Source organism: Lynx canadensis, chromosome C2 (assembly GCF_007474595.2).
Source record: "Lynx canadensis isolate LIC74 chromosome C2, mLynCan4.pri.v2, whole genome shotgun sequence".
Classification (NCBI taxonomy): domain Eukaryota; kingdom Metazoa; phylum Chordata; class Mammalia; order Carnivora; family Felidae; genus Lynx; species Lynx canadensis.
The window spans coordinates 22,265,917-22,285,188 of NC_044311.2; positions in this window are offsets into that span (position 1 = coordinate 22,265,917).

Sequence of the window (19,272 nt, forward strand, 5' to 3'; positions counted from 1 at the left end):
TATAAAAAGGGAAAATTTGGGGCACCTGGGTGCAGACTTTAGGTCAGGTCATGATCTCATGGCTTGTGAGTTCGAGCCCTGCATTGGGCTCTCTGCTATCAGTGCAGACCATTTGGGATCCTCTGTCTTCCTGTGTCTCTGCCCCTTCTCTGCTTGCACATGTGCCCTCTCCTTCAAAACCAAATAAACATTTAAAAAAGGGAGGGTATATTTGGACACAGGGGTAGATACGTACACAGGGATAACACCAAATGAACATGAAGGCAAAGATAAAATAATGCAGCAGCAAGCACAGGAAAGCCAAAGATTGGAAGGCCAAAGACCCCAGTGGCTCCACTGTGCTCTCTGCTTCAAGAAAGAGTAGAGGAGAGGCCTTTCAAAACTCTAGCCCCAGAGGTGCCTGGGTGGCTCAGCTGGTTAAACAACAGACTCTTGGTTTTGGTACAGGTCATGATCTCACATTCGAGCCCCACATTGGGCTTTGTGCTGACAGTGCGGAGCCTGCTTGGGATTATCTCTCTCTCTCCCTCTCTCTCTCTGCCCCTCCTGCCCTCTCTCTGTCTTTCTCTCTCTCAAAATAAATAAATAAACTTAAAAAAAACCTTTAGCCCCAAACTTGAGTGTATGAAACCAGTGTGGTGTGATGAGATGGGATAGATGATTCCAATGTCTAGTCTATAGATAAAATCCAGAAGTAATTAGGAATTAGAGATGACTTCCAACACTGAGAATGCTTATCCTTCAGTGATACTCCCATGGAATTAAATTGAGTTGAATTAAATTAATAATATAACCCCTGTAATGATGTATGAAACATGTATAAAAGAGAAGGAAGATAACATTTTTTATTTTCCCATTTTCCTTTTTCATTTGTAGTGTAGAACTTACTTATGACTGAAGACAGATAATTGATTTTCCCCCAAATTTCCTAAGATTTTTTTTTCTTTTTTTTTTAACGTTTAGTTATTTTTCAGAGACAGAGAGACAGAGTGCAAGCAGGGGAGGGGTAGAGAGTGAAGGCAACACAGAATCCAAAGCAGGCTCCAGGCTCCGAGCTGTCAGCAAAGAGCCCAATGCAGGGCTCGAACTCACAAATCGTGAGATCATGACCTGAGACTAAGTCAGTCACTTAACCAACTGAGTCACCCAGGCACCCCCCCCCCCCGCCCCGCCCCACCAAGGGTATTTTCTTAATACTCAGATAACAATACTTCAAATGGATTTTGTATAGGATTTTAGAAAATAGTAGTGATCTGTTTTTCAGTGATAAAAGAGAATGTGAGAGTAGTGGAAGGAAAAGGTAGGGCTGTGCTAACCAATTTACATCATCTCCGAAAAAAATCGACAGAAGTGCCATGCGGCAGAATGTCAGACTAGCGGAGTATATATAACGTAGTGGAACATAAGAGTAACTAAACGATGAGTATGAGGGAAAAAAGTAAGTTAGTTCAGAATGAAAAGCCAGAATAAAAGAACATGTGGATAATCAATGGCATACATGAAAAAGAAATAAAACTGGTAAAAAATAACTTAGGTAGGAGACAGCAGCGTCTCACTCTATCCTAGGTAAATTTTAAAAAGCAAAAGCACTTTCCAAGGCATACTCTGGCTATTTCCTATCTTTCATGGCATAATTTTTTTCCTTCTCATCTTAAAACTAAAGACAATTATCAAAGGAATCAAAATTTGGAGAGCTCCTACTTCTTTATTTTCCCATCACAAATTCAAAGGTGATAGAGTAGTATATGAAATATTCTCAAAGAAAGAATGTGATGCAGGAATGTCGTGCCCAGCTGAGGTGCTTTTACTATGTGAAGTATAGTCCAGCACATTTCCGGAAATTTGCCTTCTGAAAAGTTATCTTTAATCTTATCTATTAGCATTAAAGGATGATTTTCAGATTTTCAAAGGTTAGCTAAAAAGAAAAAGAAAATGATTGAATTTAGAAGTTTGTGGGAAATACATATATAGAGTATTGAAATCAGTTACTCCATTTAGAGATAGGTGAATAATTCCATGAGTTAGGTTATAAAACAAAAGTGGCATAATTTAGAAGTGAAGATAGAAAGAAGGAATTTGCTTTTTTTAACTACACTAAAATTACAAAAGGAAAAAGAACATGATCATACATAAAAAGGTTTAATAGGAATAGGAAAAAAAAATTGCACTTCTCTAGAAAAGCATAACACAGATTCAACAAATAATATAAGCATTTTTTATTTGTACATATAACACAGAATCTTGGATTTTTTTTTTTTTGATTGAAGAGGCCCAGTGATTTCTTGCTCTTGGAATATGTACTGAAACCAATAGGCCAAAGGTATAATAAGGGAGTAAAAGCGGCAGGGTAAAATGAAAAAATATAGGTGAAACATAATCAATGACAATATGACACAAGGTATAATGTTTCAGATACTATTTGTGCACTAATATATGCACAAAATAGCAGCAAAAATTGTGTGAAATATACAGAAAAGGAAAGTTAGAAGATTTTAACCTACCTTATCTACTATAGGTCTGATAGAAAAAATTAAAAACGTGGAAAAGTAAATATTACAACGAACAAAGTAAATGATATGTTACATAGCTCATTTTGGAAACCTGAGGCTTCTGAAAGTTTCTGTAGAGCAAATGTGATCTTAGGTCCCTAATCTGATAAAATATCACAGTGCAAGAGTTAAAATTAGTGGAAACACTAAAATATCTTCAATTAGACTTATTTTTACAAGTTTTGTTGTCTTCTCTGTGCTCCTTTTTCTGGTTTGGAGCTGGGTAAACATCTAAATATTTTAGAATTCCTATTATATTTTGTCCAGCTTTTCTAAGTATTTGCAGTACTACAGTCAATTTTCTACAGTAAGTCAATGCACCATATTAATTATAAGTCTCCAGGTTTTTTAAAGAAATATATTTTATGGTATTTCCATCAAAATCTAAAAAGGAATTTTAAAAATTCAGTAAAAACTTCTAAATCACTTGAGAAATGAACAGGTAAAAAAAAATCAAGCAAAGTGTATTAAAGGACAACACCAGGGAGATAAATACCTACTCGATATTAAAACCCATAGTAAATCAGTAACATTTAAGGCATTTTGATATTGGTAGAAAAATAAAAATATGAAATAATGGAGTATAAATACACCACAGAGGTGAGTATATTTACTAAAAAATGGATAAGAATGTAAGCTATGATTATGATGTGTATTGCAGGTTTATCAATTGTAATAAATGTACCACTGTAGTGGGAGACTGTTGATAATGAGGGAGGCTGTAAACGGGTGGGGGCAGGGGGTAGTTTGGGAATCTCTGCACCTTCCTCTCAAATTTGCTGTGAATCTAAAACTACTCTAAAATAATAGTCTTTAGAATTAAAAAATATTTTAAGTGGATAGTGCAAGAAAAAATTATTAACTATGTCACACTGAAGTCATTGGTTAGCACTTTGAAATATAAAAAAAAACATCACTTTATACTAATCACTAAAACAGCCTCCATTTGAATAAGGGCAGTGATTGTCATGGGGGTGGGGCTCAAGGAGTGGGTGGTGAGGTGTGGAGCGAAGTATTCTTTGCAGAATCATGCTGCATTCTTTGCTGGGTGCAAGAAAAAGCAGTAGCTTTACAGCTATACTGAGAGTGGGGATTGTAATTTATCTGTTTCTGCTTATGTCCTGAAGAAGAATGAAATGTCTAGAAACACCAAATTAGAGGGTTAAATATAAAACATCAAATTAGAGAAGAAGTGGCAGAAAATAGAATAGTTTACTTACTTATGGAGGAATGATAATGTTTTCAATATCTAAGTAACAAGAAAAATGAAAATAATTTTGTAATATCCTTATGAAAAAATTATAAAGAAAGTGTACCATAAAATACTTATATCAGACATGACACGATTTATCTATAAAATATTAAGGATGCACACAAAGTTATGAACAAAATATCAAGACTTACACCAAAAATAAGCAAGCACGTGACATGGGCTGACAATTCAAAAGAGGAAATACAATTGGAAAACGATAATGTGAGAAATTATTCATACTATCAATGATAAAAATGTAAAATAGAGCAACATTAAATGAGCAAATTATTAAAAAAATGATAACACCCTCTGCTGATAACTGTGGGGTAGAGTTGGTATGTATATTTCAGTTGGTACACCTCAGGGTGCCTGGATGGCTCAGTCAGTTGAGTGACCTACTCTTGATTTTGGCTCAGGTCATGATCCCAGGGCCATGAGATCAAGCCCTGCATTGGGCTCTGCACTGAGTGTGGAGTCTACTTGAGATTCTCTTTCTCTCTCTCTCAATCTCTCTCTCTCTCTCTTTCTCTCTCTATCCCTCTCCCCTGTGCTCGCTCTCTCTCTCAAAAAACAGTTGGTAACCTTGATTTAAAATGGAAGTTACTGGATTGACAATAGGTATTTTCTGCTTCAATTACATTTCAAAAATATGACTATTATGACAGTTTATTATTGAAAATAAATTTGTAAGTGGACAATAAATTTATCAATTATTTTGTATCCAGTTGAGAGTGGGTTATAGCTTCATATGAAGTCTATATTAACATGTATAAAGTTTCTACAGAGCAAATGGTATGATAAAACAGAATATCAAAAGAAGGTGGTCATAGTGGCACATAAAATTGTGGTTTATATTTGGCTTTTTGCATCTTTATAGCTGTGTATGTTTGGGTTAATTAATTTCTCTAAAAATAAGGACAAGGGTTGGCTCTATTATTACAGGAACCAGGGTAATGATCACAGAGATATTGGCATCAAATCCTGGAATCTGATGCCTCTTAGTTTATGGCTGGAATTGTCTGTGCAGTCACCTGAGATTAAATCTTAAGGTGGACCCTCCACCTCGAGGATAGATGGTTGTATTGTAACATCATCTTCCTGACTCTTCAGTTGTCTTAAATTAACTTTTCCCATTAACTGCCAAGGGCTTCATTAATTTCCTGCTGAATTTTATTTTATTTTATTTTTTTTTCAGTATATGAAATTTATTGTCAAATTGGTTTCCATACAGCACCCAGTGCTCATCCCAAAAGGTGCCCTCCTCAATACCCATCACCCACCCTCCCTTCCGTCCCACCCCCCATCAACCCTCAGTTTGTTCTCAGTTCTTAACAGTCTCTTATGCTTTGGCTCTCTCCCACTCTAACCTCTTTTTTTTTTTTTTTCCTTCCCCTCCCCCATGGGTTTCTGTTAAGTTTCTCAAGGTCCACATAAGAGTGAAACCATATGGTATCTGTCTTTCTCTGTATGGCTTATTTCACTTAGCATCACACTCTCCAGTTCCATCCACGTTGCTACAAAAGGCCATATTTCATTCTTTCTCATTGCCACGTAGTATTCCATTGTGTATATAAACCACAACTTCTTTATCCATTCATCAGTTGATGGACATTTAGGCTCTTTCCACAATTTGGCTATTGTTGAGAGTGCTGCTATAAACATTGGGGTACAAGTGCCCCTATGCATCAGTACTCCTGTATCCCTTGGGTAAATTCCTAGCAGTGCTATTGCTGGGCCATAGGGTAGGTCTATTTTTAATTTTCTGAGGAACCTCCACACTGCTTTCCAGAGAGGCTGCACCAATTTGCATTCCCACCAATAGTGCAAGAGGGTTCCCATTTCTCCACATCCTCTCCAGCATCTATAGTCTCCTGATTTGTTCATTTTAGCCACTCTGACTGGCGTGAGGTGATATCTGAGTGTGGTTTTGATTTGTATTTCCCTGATAAGGAGCGACGTTGAACATCTTTTCATGTGCCTGTTGGCCATCCGGATGTCTTCTTTAGAGAAGTGTCTATTCATGTTTTCTGCCCATTTCTTCACTGGGTTATTTGTTTTTCGGGTGTGGAGTTTGGTGAGCTCTTTATAGATTTTAGATACTAGCCCTTTGTCTGATATGTCATTTGCAAATATCTTTTCCCATTCCGTTGGTTGCCTTTTAGTTTTGTTGGTTGTTTCCTTTGCTGTGCAGAAGCTTTTTGCTGCTGAATTTTAAAGACTTTGGTGGATATTCTAACAAGATTTCCAGCTAGAGTTAGTAGAACAAAAGCTTTATTCCCTGAGTTACCAAAGGTTTAGATCATAAGTGGAAGCTAATCAAAGATCTTCCTTTTCTCATGTGGCTTTCCATACATGACTCTGTACCCTTAGAAAAACTTGAGCAATCACTATGGATCTGAAGAAGTTTCTTGTTTGAAATATATCATATATATGTATTGGTATTTTTATTTAATTTATTTTTTTTAATTTACATCCAAGTTAGTTAGCATATCATGCAACAATGATTTCAGGGGTAAATTCCTTAATGCCCCTTACCCATTGAGCCCATCCTCCCTCCCACAACCCTTCCAGTAACCCTCTGTTTGTTCTCCATATTTAAGAGTCTCTTATGTTTTGTCCCCCTCCCTCTTTTTATATTATTTTTGCTTCCCTTACCTTATGCTCATCTGTTCTGTATCTTAAAGTCTTCATATGAGTGAAGTCATAAGATATTTGTCTTTCTCGGACAGACTAATTTCGCTTAGCGTAATACCCTCTAGTTCCATCCATGTAGTAGTTGCAAATGACAAGATTTCATTCTTTTTGATTGCTGAGTAATACTCCATTGTGTGTGTGTGTGTGTGTGTGTGTGTGTATATGTATATTTATACATATATACATACATATATATGTATATGTATATGTATATGTATATGTATATGTATATGTATATATATCTTCTTTATCCTTTCATCCATCGATGAACATTTGGGCTCTTTCCATTCTTTGGCTATGGTTGATAGTGCTGCTATAAACTTTGGGGAGCATGTGCCCCTTTGAAACAGCATATCTGTATCCCTTGGATAAATACCTGGTAGTGCAATTGCTAGGTCATAGGGTAGTTCTATTTTTAATTTTTTGAGGAGCCTCCATACTGTTTTCCAGAGTGGCTGCAGGAGTTTGCATTGCCACCAGCAATGCAAAAGAGATCCTCTTTCTCCATATACTCGCCAACATGTATTGTTGCCTGAGTTGTTAATGTTAGCCATTCTGATAGGTGTGAGGTGGTATCTCATTGCGGTTTTGATTTGTATTTACCTGATGATGAGTGATATTGAGCATTTTTTCATGTATCAGTTGGCCATATGGATGTCTTCTTTGGAGAAATGTCTATTCATGTCTTTTGCCCATTTCTTCACGGGTTATTTGTTTTTTGGGTGTTGAGTTTGGTAAGTTCTTTATAGAAATTGGATACTAACCCTTTATCTGATATGTCGTTTGCAAGTATCTTCTCCCATTCTGTCGGTTGCCTTTTAGTTTTTCTGATTGTTTCCTTCGCTGTGCAGAAGCTTTTTATTTTGATGAGTCCCAATAGTTCATTTTTGCTTTTGTTTCCCTTGCCTCTGGAGATGTGTTGAGTAAGAAGTTGTATCATATATTTTTAATTCTGAAAGTTTATAAAAGCTATTTCTTGGACAATTGGGAGTGACATTCTTTTTAGCGAGTTATGAAATGTTTTCTGTATTATTTGCTTTCATCTCAAGTTAGACTACTCTCATGATCTCCTTTGTTGTTGATAACTTGGAAGATGAGTGCTCCATTATGACTGGCTAAAAGTCATTTGAAAAAGAACCCTCACCTAAACAACTTCTGCCACACAACTTTTTCTCACGTATTTGCTAGTGGAGTGAGAGATACTTCTAAGGTGATTAACTGGAAACCTTAGGAAATGAAGATGATTGACTTTAATGGGTTTCAGCAGAGCAGAAGTCCTAGAAGATATCTATTTTCCAAGTTTTGTGTATTTTTTCAAAATCTATTGCCCTTCTCTTTGAAATAAAATGATGGAAGATGACTTTGTAACTATAGTTTTCTTCTCCCTCTCCCTAACACATTTTTGGTGGCATTCCTGCAATAAAAATCCTTTTAACATATAATAGTAATAAAAACCTTTTTGACAAATCTGTACCTCTTTCCATAGAGTGATGGTGATACCCAGCCATTACAAGCAATTAAATCTCTGATCTGAATGAACAAACTTGATGAAATGATTTTATATGCCAATGGGATATCACAATGCCACCTAGAAAACATATTCTTATATAAAAATATCTATGGGCACTTGGTTGAGAATGTTTGTAGAATAGCTTTCTAGAGATGGAAACCTCCATCAAATTGTATATGCACCTAAAATTTGAAAGATGGGGCGCCTGGGTGGCTCGCTAGGTTAAGCGTCTGACTCTTAATTTCAGATAACATCTCTTATTTTAATTAATATTTAAAGTGTTTTCGTATACAAAGAAATTAGCACTTTGTCCTTGGTTGCATATATTTTCTCCAGACTGTTCACTTGGTTTATAGCATTTTTTCTGGTACAAAAGTTTTCATTTTTATGGTGTCAGGTTTACCAACCTTTTTATCTTTTCACTCTTTTTATCTTTATGGTACTAGGTTTGCATTGTATACTCCAGGCTTCATACATGGATTGGAAAGGAATTCTGTGCACAAAGCTTTTTATGAGTGTGTGTATGTGTGTTTGTTCTTCTGGTACTTTTATTATTTTATTTTTTAAGACTTAAATCGTTGATCTTCTGGGATTTATATCTTAGTGTAAGGAGTGAGTTGGAATCCAGCTTATGTTTTTCATGCTTGTTGTTTTAGTATCATCTATTGCCCATTGGTATGAAATACTAACTTTACCATATATGAAACTCGTACCATATTTATGAATGATTTTGGTTTCTCTATTCTTTATTCTTGAGTTCTGTATTCCATCTCAAGCACCAAGCTGCTTTAATTACTATAATGTGCTTTCATACCTGGTAGGTCTCATTTTTATTCATTATTGATAATATGTGTGTATATGGAAGGAAGGTGTGGGGACTTGGTGGAATTGAGCAGGATTTTGTAGTTCACTAAAGCTATAAATCCTGGAACCTCATTTTTTTTTTTAAATACTGCTTTTGTCCCTAAACATCTTTTGTGTAGCACATTTCAGGCATTGTTGTGTTTCTCCATTTTTTTTCTTACAACATTATGTGTGGATTATGCCTTTTAGACAAAATGAGTCTGAGATATTGAGACTGATATCAACTGCAAAACCTAGATCTCTGCTCTTAGACACAGATTTAAAAGGATAGTGCAAGAGAAGCTATATGTTTAGCATTCGTCAGAGTATCAAGATTTTTCCTGTAGAGGAAAAATACCTGGAATGCCTGTATAAGAATTATATTAAGGATATAAGAATGGCATCGATATTATATGTTTTTCATATTGAGTGACAGTGGCACTATGATTTCACAGGACATTATGTGAACAATGAGCCAGCTGTATCCATGATATCAAGAGTCCCAAGGAAGCTTAATAATGAATGAACTTGTTCAAGTGGCCCTCAAATACTTTCAGGTTTCTTGTTAACGTTTGCTGAAATCTTAATTTTCTTTTGTTGTTGTTTTTTAAAATTATTTTATTTGAGTATAGTTGACACACATTAGTTTTAGGTGTACAACATAGCGATACAATTTCCCTATACGTTTTGCTATACTTACCACAAGTATAGTTACCATCTGTCACCATTCAACACTATTCTAATATTATCGACTATATTCCTTATGTTGTGCCTTCTATTCCCGTGACTTATTTATTCCATAACTGGAACCCTATATCTCCCACTCCTTTTCACCCATTTTGCACATCTTTCCACCTCCTTTCCCTCTGGCAACCCTCAGTTTGTTCCCTGTATTTGTAGATCTGATTCTGCTTTTTGTCTGCTTATTCATTTGTTTTGGTGTTTAGGTTCCACATGTGAATGAAATCATATGGTATTTGTTTTATTTTACTTGACTTAATGCCTTCTAGGTCCATCTATATTGTTGCAAAGGGGAAGATCTCATCCATTTTTGTTGCTGTGTAATATTCCATTATACAGATAGATGATAGATCGATAGATCAATCGATTGATAGAGAGGTAGAGAGATAGATGATAGATAGATAGATAACAGATACATCACATCATCCTTATCCATTTATCTATCAGTGGACAATTAAGTTGCTTCCCTGTTTTGGCTAGTGTAAATAATGCTGCTATAAATATAGGGGTACATGTATGTATCTTTTCCATTTAGTGTTTTTGTTTTCTTTGGGTAAATACCCAGTAGTGGAATTATTGGGTCATACGGTATTTCTATTTCTAATTTTTTGAGGAAACTCCAAATTGTCCTCCACACCGGCTGTACCAATTTGCCTTCTAGCCAACAGTGTACAAGAGTTCCTTTTTCTTCACATTCTCGCCAACACTTGTTATTTCTTGTCTTTTTTATTTTAAAAAGGTGTGACACCTGACAGGTGTGAGGTGATATCTCATTGTTGTTTTGGTTTGCATTTCCCGGATGATGAGAGAAGTTGAGCATCTTTTCATGTGTCTTTTGGCTCTCTGTATGTCTTCTTTGCAGAAATGTCTATTTAGTTCTCTGCCCATTTTTAAATCATATTGTTTGTTTTTCGGTGTTGAGTTATATAAATTCTTTATATTTTGGATACTAACCCCTTATCAGATATATCATTTGCAAATAACTTCTTCCATTCAGTAGGTTGCCTTTTTGTTTTATTGATGGTTTTCTTTGCTGCAGAAGCTTTTTATTTTGATGTAGTCCTAATAGTTTGTATTTGCTTTTGTTTCCCTTAAGTCTTGACAATTTTCAAGGCCAGATTTGAAGTAGCTTTTTCCAGAAACATTCTCTGATTCTTTGGTTAGATATGTTCTTTTCCTCTTCTGTTTTCTTACCACCTAGCCTCTCATGTTATATATCTTTGTCTCTTTTGCCCTCTATTCTAGCATGTGTTTCCTTTCTTTGATTATAAGTAGCTTGAGCTCAGATCTGCTTGAAGTCTTGTTTATAATACTCCCTCATTAAGTACTTTTATGATTTGATGGAATTTTAAAAGTTGTAAATGTTTGGGATTTTTTTAAACAGTATTATAGGGGCACCTGGGTGGCTCAATTGGTTAAGCATCCGACTTCAGCTCAAGTCATGATCTCACCGCTTATGGGTTCGAGCCCTGCTTTGGGCTCTGTGCTGACAGCTCAGAGCCTGGAGCCTGCTTCAGATTCTGTGTCTCCCTCTCTCTCTTCCCCTACCCAACTCATGCTCTGTCTCTCTGTCTCTTTCTGAGAAATAAACATTTAATTCAAAGAAATATAACATTTTTAAAATCCTGAGTCTATTTCTCTATTTGAAAGTGAAGGGCAAGATAAAAGGCTCTGTCAGTGCTGACAAGGGTTTGGTAGTAAGAGATGAAGAATGTATATATGTCATATTTATTGAATATAATTTCCATTCAATAAAATGCTACATTTTAAATGTTCTAATGGGTTCTGATAAATTCATACATTCCTATAATCACACCTACAATCAATATACAGAACACTTTCTATCACCCCGCAATGGTCTCCTCTGCTCTTCCTATTGTGATCTACTTTTTGTCATTACAGATTCAATTTGCTTTTTCCAGAGTTTCACATAAATATAGTCACACAGTATGCTTCTTGCATTCAGCATAATGCTGTTGAGACTCATCCATGTTGCTGAATGTATTAGTATACCATTCCTTTTTATTGCTGAGTAGCACTGTGTTCGTCTCCTGTTAATGAACATTTGAATTGTTTCCAGTTTGAAACTATCATGAATAAACCTGCTGTAGACACTTGCATACAAACCTTTATGTAGATATATGCTTGTTTGTTTTTGTTTTCCTTCCTTACATTCTATCTGCCTATTTTATTTTCCACAGCTTCAGACAGCCATGCTTTGAAATGGGCAGATATGAATAAAATTAGTAATAAATGTGGTGGCAGTGCTTGTGGGACTGCCTGCCTTTCCTGTTTCTATTATGGAGACACTGAGAGCAGTCATATTGAAGAAAAAAATTCTACTTCTGTTTCAGTTAGGATTTAATCCTTTCAACTAACCAAGCAGACAGTAGTTCCATTGAGAGAACAAAATAAATTGGAAGGGATGTAAGAGCTTGGATGTATAAGCAAGTAATTATCTGACTCAATCAGAGGGAGGGCCAACCTTAATGGGGTATTGCTTGCTAAATTAAACTGCAGGGAATCAAACATGTAAATCTAACTTGAGATATAACCAACTTTCTAAGCCACAGAAAGTTCAGGCTGAGTTAGTGTTCCTTGTTCTCTCTTGCCATAGAACTCTTAGAAGAGCCTCTGGACAGATGGTATTAATATGGAACCGTCAGTCAATCCTCTGGTTGATTCTTTTTCATACCACAAGTGATATGATGATGATTTGGAATATCAACAGTCAGTGAATTCACACAGATGTGCTACATCTCAGTGGTTGAGAGAATATTTGAGCTAATCCTAGCCCAGCTTCTAACTTATGTTTTAATACCAGGAAAGGTACTGAATGCATGAAGCTCTCTTTGAGAGGAGGAAGGTAGAACTGAACATTTTAGCTGCTATGGCAACAGGTACCATTTACATCTTACGGTTTTGTTCTTGGGGAAAATCTACTCAGTAGCAGAAATGGGGACAGGATAGGAGGGGGAAATGGAACATGTGGTTCCAAGACCTTCTGGCCCAACCTCTGTGCAGAGGATTTAATAGCAATAAAGCCAGAATTCCCAGTGCAGGGAATTTCCATTCCCACCACTAATTATATCTACATACTGAGAAAATCTGAGGTATTCTAAACCACAGTGTCCTTATTCAATTTCCCCTGATAGATAAAACATAGAAACTTATATTAAATATAAACACCAGGTATTTTACTCTCCTCCCAGTAGCAACATATTGAACTGTAAGAGATAATACCACTGTCTTAATATATTTATCAATTTAAAAAACCTAGGCTTTGGGAGATGTGCTGTAATTCTTTGGTAATTATGTAACAATATAACTAGTTACATAAGAATGATTTTTTTCCCTTTATTTCCAAAGATTGTGTTTACAAAAATGAATGCTTCCTTACGTTGTCTTTTTCATGCCTTCCCTCCTTCACGTCTTTCCTCTGTGCTCAAGTATGGTTTAATTTTAGGTCCAAAACTTCTTTCAGGTTTTGGGATAACTCTGATCTAATGCACATCATTTCACGTTCTTTTTTTTTTTTTTTTTTTTTTTTTAACGTTTATTTATTTTTGGGACAGAGAGAGACAGAGCATGAACGGGGGAGGGGCGGAGAGAGAGGGAGACACAGAATCGGAAGCAGGCTCCAGGCTCCGGGCCATCATCAGCCCAGAGCCCGACGCGGGGCTCGAGCTCCCGGACCGCGAGATCGTGACCTGGCTGAAGTCGGACGCTTAACCGACTGCGCCACCCAGGCGCCCCCATTTCACGTTCTTTAGATAAGAAACCTAGAAGTCTTGACTGTTGGTAATTGTCTTCTAGTCCACCTCGCTGAGTCAGAACCCAGAAAGACTGAGGAGGCTAGAGATTGGATGTGCATGTAGGTAGCAGAGAGCTACTGCTATGAATTTCAGGTGGCCTCAAAGAACTTCAAGTTAGATCCACTATCCTATGAAGTGGAAAACATGACAAATATTGGGAACACACTTTAGAATTTGGGTTGGTATCAGTAAGATTTCTTATGGACACAGAAACTGTACAAAACATATACAAAAAAATTGATCCTGACTCTATTCATTGATGCATTCTTTCCTTCATTTATTCTCTTATTTAAGCATACATTTATTAACTTCTATGTTGTCTGCAGATATAATGATGAGCCAAGTAAAAAAGGCGCCTGCTCCCAAAGAGTTGATGGTTTGATTATGAAAGAGGCATTAACCAAGTGAATAGCACATAGTTTTGTTTTATTGAAATCCTACGAAAGAAAATCTCAGAGAGCTCTAAGAGTAGTATAAACCTAAAAAGTGACAAGTGACATTGAGATGGCATCTAAAGGGTGAATGGCCATATGTGTCTTATTGAAACTTCCACATTCATATTGAAATTTTTATAAAAACTAATCCAGTCTCTGCACACAGGTTGTAAAAAAAAAATAAATGATTCAATGGGGAAGAGACTAAAGAAAGATGACAGTACCTGACTTTTCACATAGCAATTTTATTAAGAGGGGATTCCAGCAGTTCTTAGAACCCTTAAGAAAGTACTCAAAGCTTAAAACTTTACACTGAATATAAGAAAGCCATTTGTATCATCTGAATAAGAAATCATTGAATAGGGATTTGGAAATCTTGAAGATAAAGGATGAACGTTTGTCCTGTGCTGGGCTGTAAATCTGTTGATGGGATGATTAAGTCGTCAACAGGTTTCTTCCCAGGCTCCTCTTTGGTTCTTAAGTGAGCCTAGCATCTGTGATGTGTTACAGTCTAAAGGTCTGAGTGAAATGGAAAGACATCCAAACTTTAATACTCAGAACACAGTTTCATACAAAAAACTGGAAGCCTTTTTCCTCTACTACAGACAAAAAGCAGGAACTCATCAGAAAAATGAGTAAGCACTATTAAGGACAAATTGTTTTTTGGAAATAAATATAGGATGACTATCACATGACTTGATGTGAAAGGTCTGAGATCAGGCCTGGTCTGTGAAATGTCTTTCTGATGCCACACAGTGTGAAATCTCAGTAGAGACAAATGGACTCAGAAGAGGACACATGCTAAGAAACAACATTTGTCACATAGTATCTGATTCATAATCTCACACTGACCATCTTTGGACTTATTTTGGGTAAGTGTCAAACACTTCCTATAGATGAATCTACCTGGGGGCCAACATTCACATTAGTTGGGATTTAATATCATTATCACCAATGTCCCCTTACCCCAACACTTTGAAATGCTATGTGGTATCTAACACACTGTGTCGTATTCTTGTGTGGTGATATTGAAACGAACTTAAAACACAACAGAAACAACACAACAGAAAGCCTCAGTCCCTGAAGGATGCATATATTTTAAACATTGTAATAGTGGTCTCAAGTGATGTTGGATTTTGCCAAGGTACAGAAAGAACTAGTTAGGCAAGAAAAATAGTTTATTCTCTTCTATTTATGTAGGAAAGACTATGGAGGAGATAATAGAAAAGAGGGTGACAGGTAAAGAGAGAATTAGGAGTTGCTGAGCACTACATTGTGGCAGACACTCTGCTGATGTTTTGTATCTAGCATCTTATTTAATTATTTAAACACACATGATTATCCCTGCCCCTCACCCTCACCTCACCAATCCCCCAGAAACTGTTAGGAAACTGAGGACCAGAGATATTATGCAACTTTCTCAAAAGTCACACATCTAGAGAGGTACCTGGGATGGCTCAGTTGGTTAAGTGTCCAACTTCAGCTCAGGTCATGATTTCGCAGTTCATGAGTTTGAGCCCCGTGTCAGGCTCTATGCTGATAGCTTGGAGCCTGGAGCCTGGAGCCTGCTTCAGATTCTGTGTCTCCCCCTCTCTCTGCCCCTCCCCTGCTCACACTCTGTCTCTCTCTCAAAAATAAGTAAAAACATTAAAAAAATTGAAAAACAGGCCACACATCTAGAAAATGGTAGAACTAGAATTAGAACCCAGGAATGTCAGACTTCAAGATCCGTACTTTTTCAGAGCCTTTCAAGGAAGCAAGAGAGAATGTTTGGGAAAGATATTAAGATTCTGTATTCTAAGATTCGAAGACTCTGGGGAGAGATCGGAATGAACTTTTGAAAGCACAAAGCTGGGGGAGGAACGATATGACCCAGGAAGTCATGAGGCTGGTATTAAGTACAAGATGTTAGTGTAGAAATAGATACAACTAGGAGCTATGAGCACTATTCAATGTACGCATCTTGCAATTTATTTTATATTACCACAAACAATCCAGAAGGAATGGTATTGAGAAGCTGAATGATCCAAGAGTTGAGCCAGAGAGATGGGATTCTGTTCTGGGCTCTTCCACTCACATGTGGAAGATTTCTTTATAAATAAACAGGAGCTAATAATACTGTAGTTATTGGGGTAAGTTTGAGATCAAAGCTAGTAACAATCAGCATAAGATGGACAGTAGAACCATCTGCATGACACTTGGAAATCATGTAAGCCAATCTGTGGTCAAAGATTTGTGAATTCAGAGAGATAACTACAGAAAGCAGAAACCTAATTAATTGTATTATTTACTGGCAGTCTGGGTGTAGGGCTGTGTAGAAGAAAGGGCAAAAATTATAAGTGCTTTCTTGTCCTGTCCAAAGAAGAGAACACTTTTTTTTTCAATATATGAAATTTATTGTCAAATTTGTTTCCATACAACACCCAGTGCTCATCCTAAAAGGTGCCCTCCTCAATACCTATCACCCACCCCCCATCAACCCTCAGTTTGTTCTCAGTTTTTAAGAGTCTCTTATGCTTTGGCTAAGAGAACACTTTTTTAGTCGTTAGACTAAAAGCTGTTCAACTTTGGGTGAAAGAGCTTTTAAGGCCAATGGATTCTTTTTTACCTTATGTCGTGCTCATCAACCCCCATGGCCATGAAATGTTTGGCAGGGGGCGAGGGGTGTTTGTAGCTACTTTTATACTGAGAAGGGGTGTTAGGATGTCTGCTCAATTTAAGGGCATACTCCCCAATTCTTATTGTATCAGTTATCTGTTGCTGGATAGCAAATTATCCCCAAACTTATTGCATAAAACAATACATGCTTACTATATCACAGGGCAGGTCAGGAATCTGAGCACAGTTTTGCTGGGTCCTCTCGGCAGGGTCTCTTATAAGGCTGCAATAGAAATATAGGCAGAAGCAGCAAGGATCAGTTTGGGGTTCAACTGAGGCAAGATCAGCTTCAAGCTCACTCTGTGGTTGTTGGTGAGATTCAGTTCTCTGTGGGCTGTTGGGCTGAAGGCCTCAGTTCCTTGCTGGGTGTTGGCCAGTGGCTACCCTCAGTTCCTAGCCTTGAGGTGCTTTCCTAATTAAGTGAGAAGAACCTGAGAGAGAAAATAGCAGCAAGAGAGAAGTCACAGCCTTTTTTTTTTTAACCTAATAATGGAAGGGATAGCATATCATTTTTACAATGTTCTGTTTATTAGAAGAAAGTCACTAGATCCAGACCACACTCGTGGGGAGGTGATCCCACAAGGGCATGAACCTCAGGAGGGAGGGAGTCCTGGGAGCAAAGTCGGAAGCTGCCTACCACACTTAGCTATTGACAAACTGCTGTAGGAAAGCTAGGACTCCATCGTGACTACTGAAAACTAGTGTAGATGACTTCTGAGGAAAAATCTGAAGTCCCCTGTCAAACTTCCTTTCTGTAAATGAAAAATTTAGCCACCTGTTTTTCAGTAAATAAATCACAGCAAGTGAATCATCTCTTCTGATATCAGTTAGGGCCAAAGGAAAGCAACCACCCTGTAGCCTTGCTCTTCCTGTAGCCTCAGGCATGGCCCTTCTCTTTGAGCAGCCTACTTGTGAACAGGCCCAAGTGAATAATGTAAACTGAGGTCCCTTGCCGCGTGGTTTCCAAAGTATATTTACACTCCATGTGGGTCAACAACCTTGATATTTGGCAGAAGTCTCTGAGCAGATGATGGAAATATTTTACCTCACATTTAGGCCAACTCTCTTATGTTGATATTTCAATTTAAGAGTATAGGGATGAAGTGAGGGAAGAAAGGCAACAGTGAAAGGATGGGAGGAAGGGAAGGAAAAAGGAACAGAGACGTTTTTTATTAAGTCTCAAGCTTTATAAATAGTAAGGGCTTGGTTCTAAAGGAAAGCTCTAGTCGCAAACATAAGGACTTTGGGACCTCAGTAAAAAAAAAATTCATGCTTAACCCAGAATAGTTCAAGTGAGACAAGAGTTGCATTTAACTTGTACCTGCTTCAGTGAGAGACTAAGGAAAGAAAGACTAAGAAAGGTCTCTGCTTGTCTTGAATGTTTGTGTGTGAATGCCTCACGGTTTTGGTTTGGGTAAAGGAATAAAAATCTTTTGTGTGTATTTCTGTTCTTTTTACCACCAGCAGCATCTGAGCTATTGATTGGGGGCAATTTGAAGATCTTAAGCCTAAGGAAAGAGGCCATTTCCTTTGACTTCCATTTCTTGGAAAATAAAGATGGTAATGCTAAGTACTTAGGCTATCGATTTTCTGGATAATTGATACTCTAAGGTATACAGTTCTCACAAGGTGCCTCAAAGAGGGCTACATTAAGTTAATAATGATTAAGAAGATTGTACAGAATGTGCTGAACAGAGATTCTACCCATCTCCGGGTTCCAGTTTGGAGCACAGATGCTGCACCCTCTCAAATCCTGTTTACAGCTCACCTTTGCTGCATAGTTGATGGGAGATCTGGAAGGACGAGAATAGACCTTTTGAAGCAGCTTGTTTAAATGTCATTTCAGTTATTTGCTTTGAGTTCTAAACATGTCATGTAAAGCCTTATAATGACCAATCTTTTATTCGTTCCCATGCAAATAATGGTCATTGTTGAGATTATATGGCTTTTCAGTCACAGTTTTGCACCGGCCATCTTATGTTAGGCTCTGTCCTGGCTGCTGTGTGGGGAATGTGTATGTACTGAAAGACTGGCTGTCTTGGAACGCCTTCTAACCTGCAGGTAATAGACAAGCATAAAACTGGAGTATGAAGTAGAGCTAAGAACAAGGATTCTGGAACCAATATAATTAGGTTTAAATCCTAGCTCATCCACTTATTAGGAGCGTGGCTTTGTGTGTGTTATTTAACTTCTCGTTTCCTCAATTATGAAATGAAGATAACAGCAGTAACGGCCTGATAGGATTATTGTTAGGACCAAATGAATTGATATACTATCAGACTCTGAGTATAGGTCCTGTTACCTGGTAAGTTTCTGCTAAATATTAGCTACTTTCATTTCTTTCTGGTTTAGACTGCTTGTTCAGCCTTGCCTCAATATCCTCATCAATAAAATAAGCCTAATATTATAAGCTCTGACAATATAACAGGTTAAGAAGGAGACTCAAATAAAAGTAGGTACACTTTTAAGGGAAGACAGAAATGTGTATGTTTATTAATAAGATTTGTTTTCCAAGTTCAAGTTCAGGACACGGTTAAGTATGTGTTTCTAAATGTCTAGGAAGGTCCGAGGGAGATCTAACAGCACTGTGAAGTTCTGCCAAATGTGGTCTTTGAAATCTGAGAGGAAGGACTGTACTTCTTCTTTGTGATGAAAATTGCATAGTTTCTCGGTCTCTGCTTTCTTATTTGTGATAAATGGATAAGAAAGGATATACTATGGACTTGTTGGGAATATTAAAAGAGAGCACATATTTAAGGTACCCAGCATATAGCAG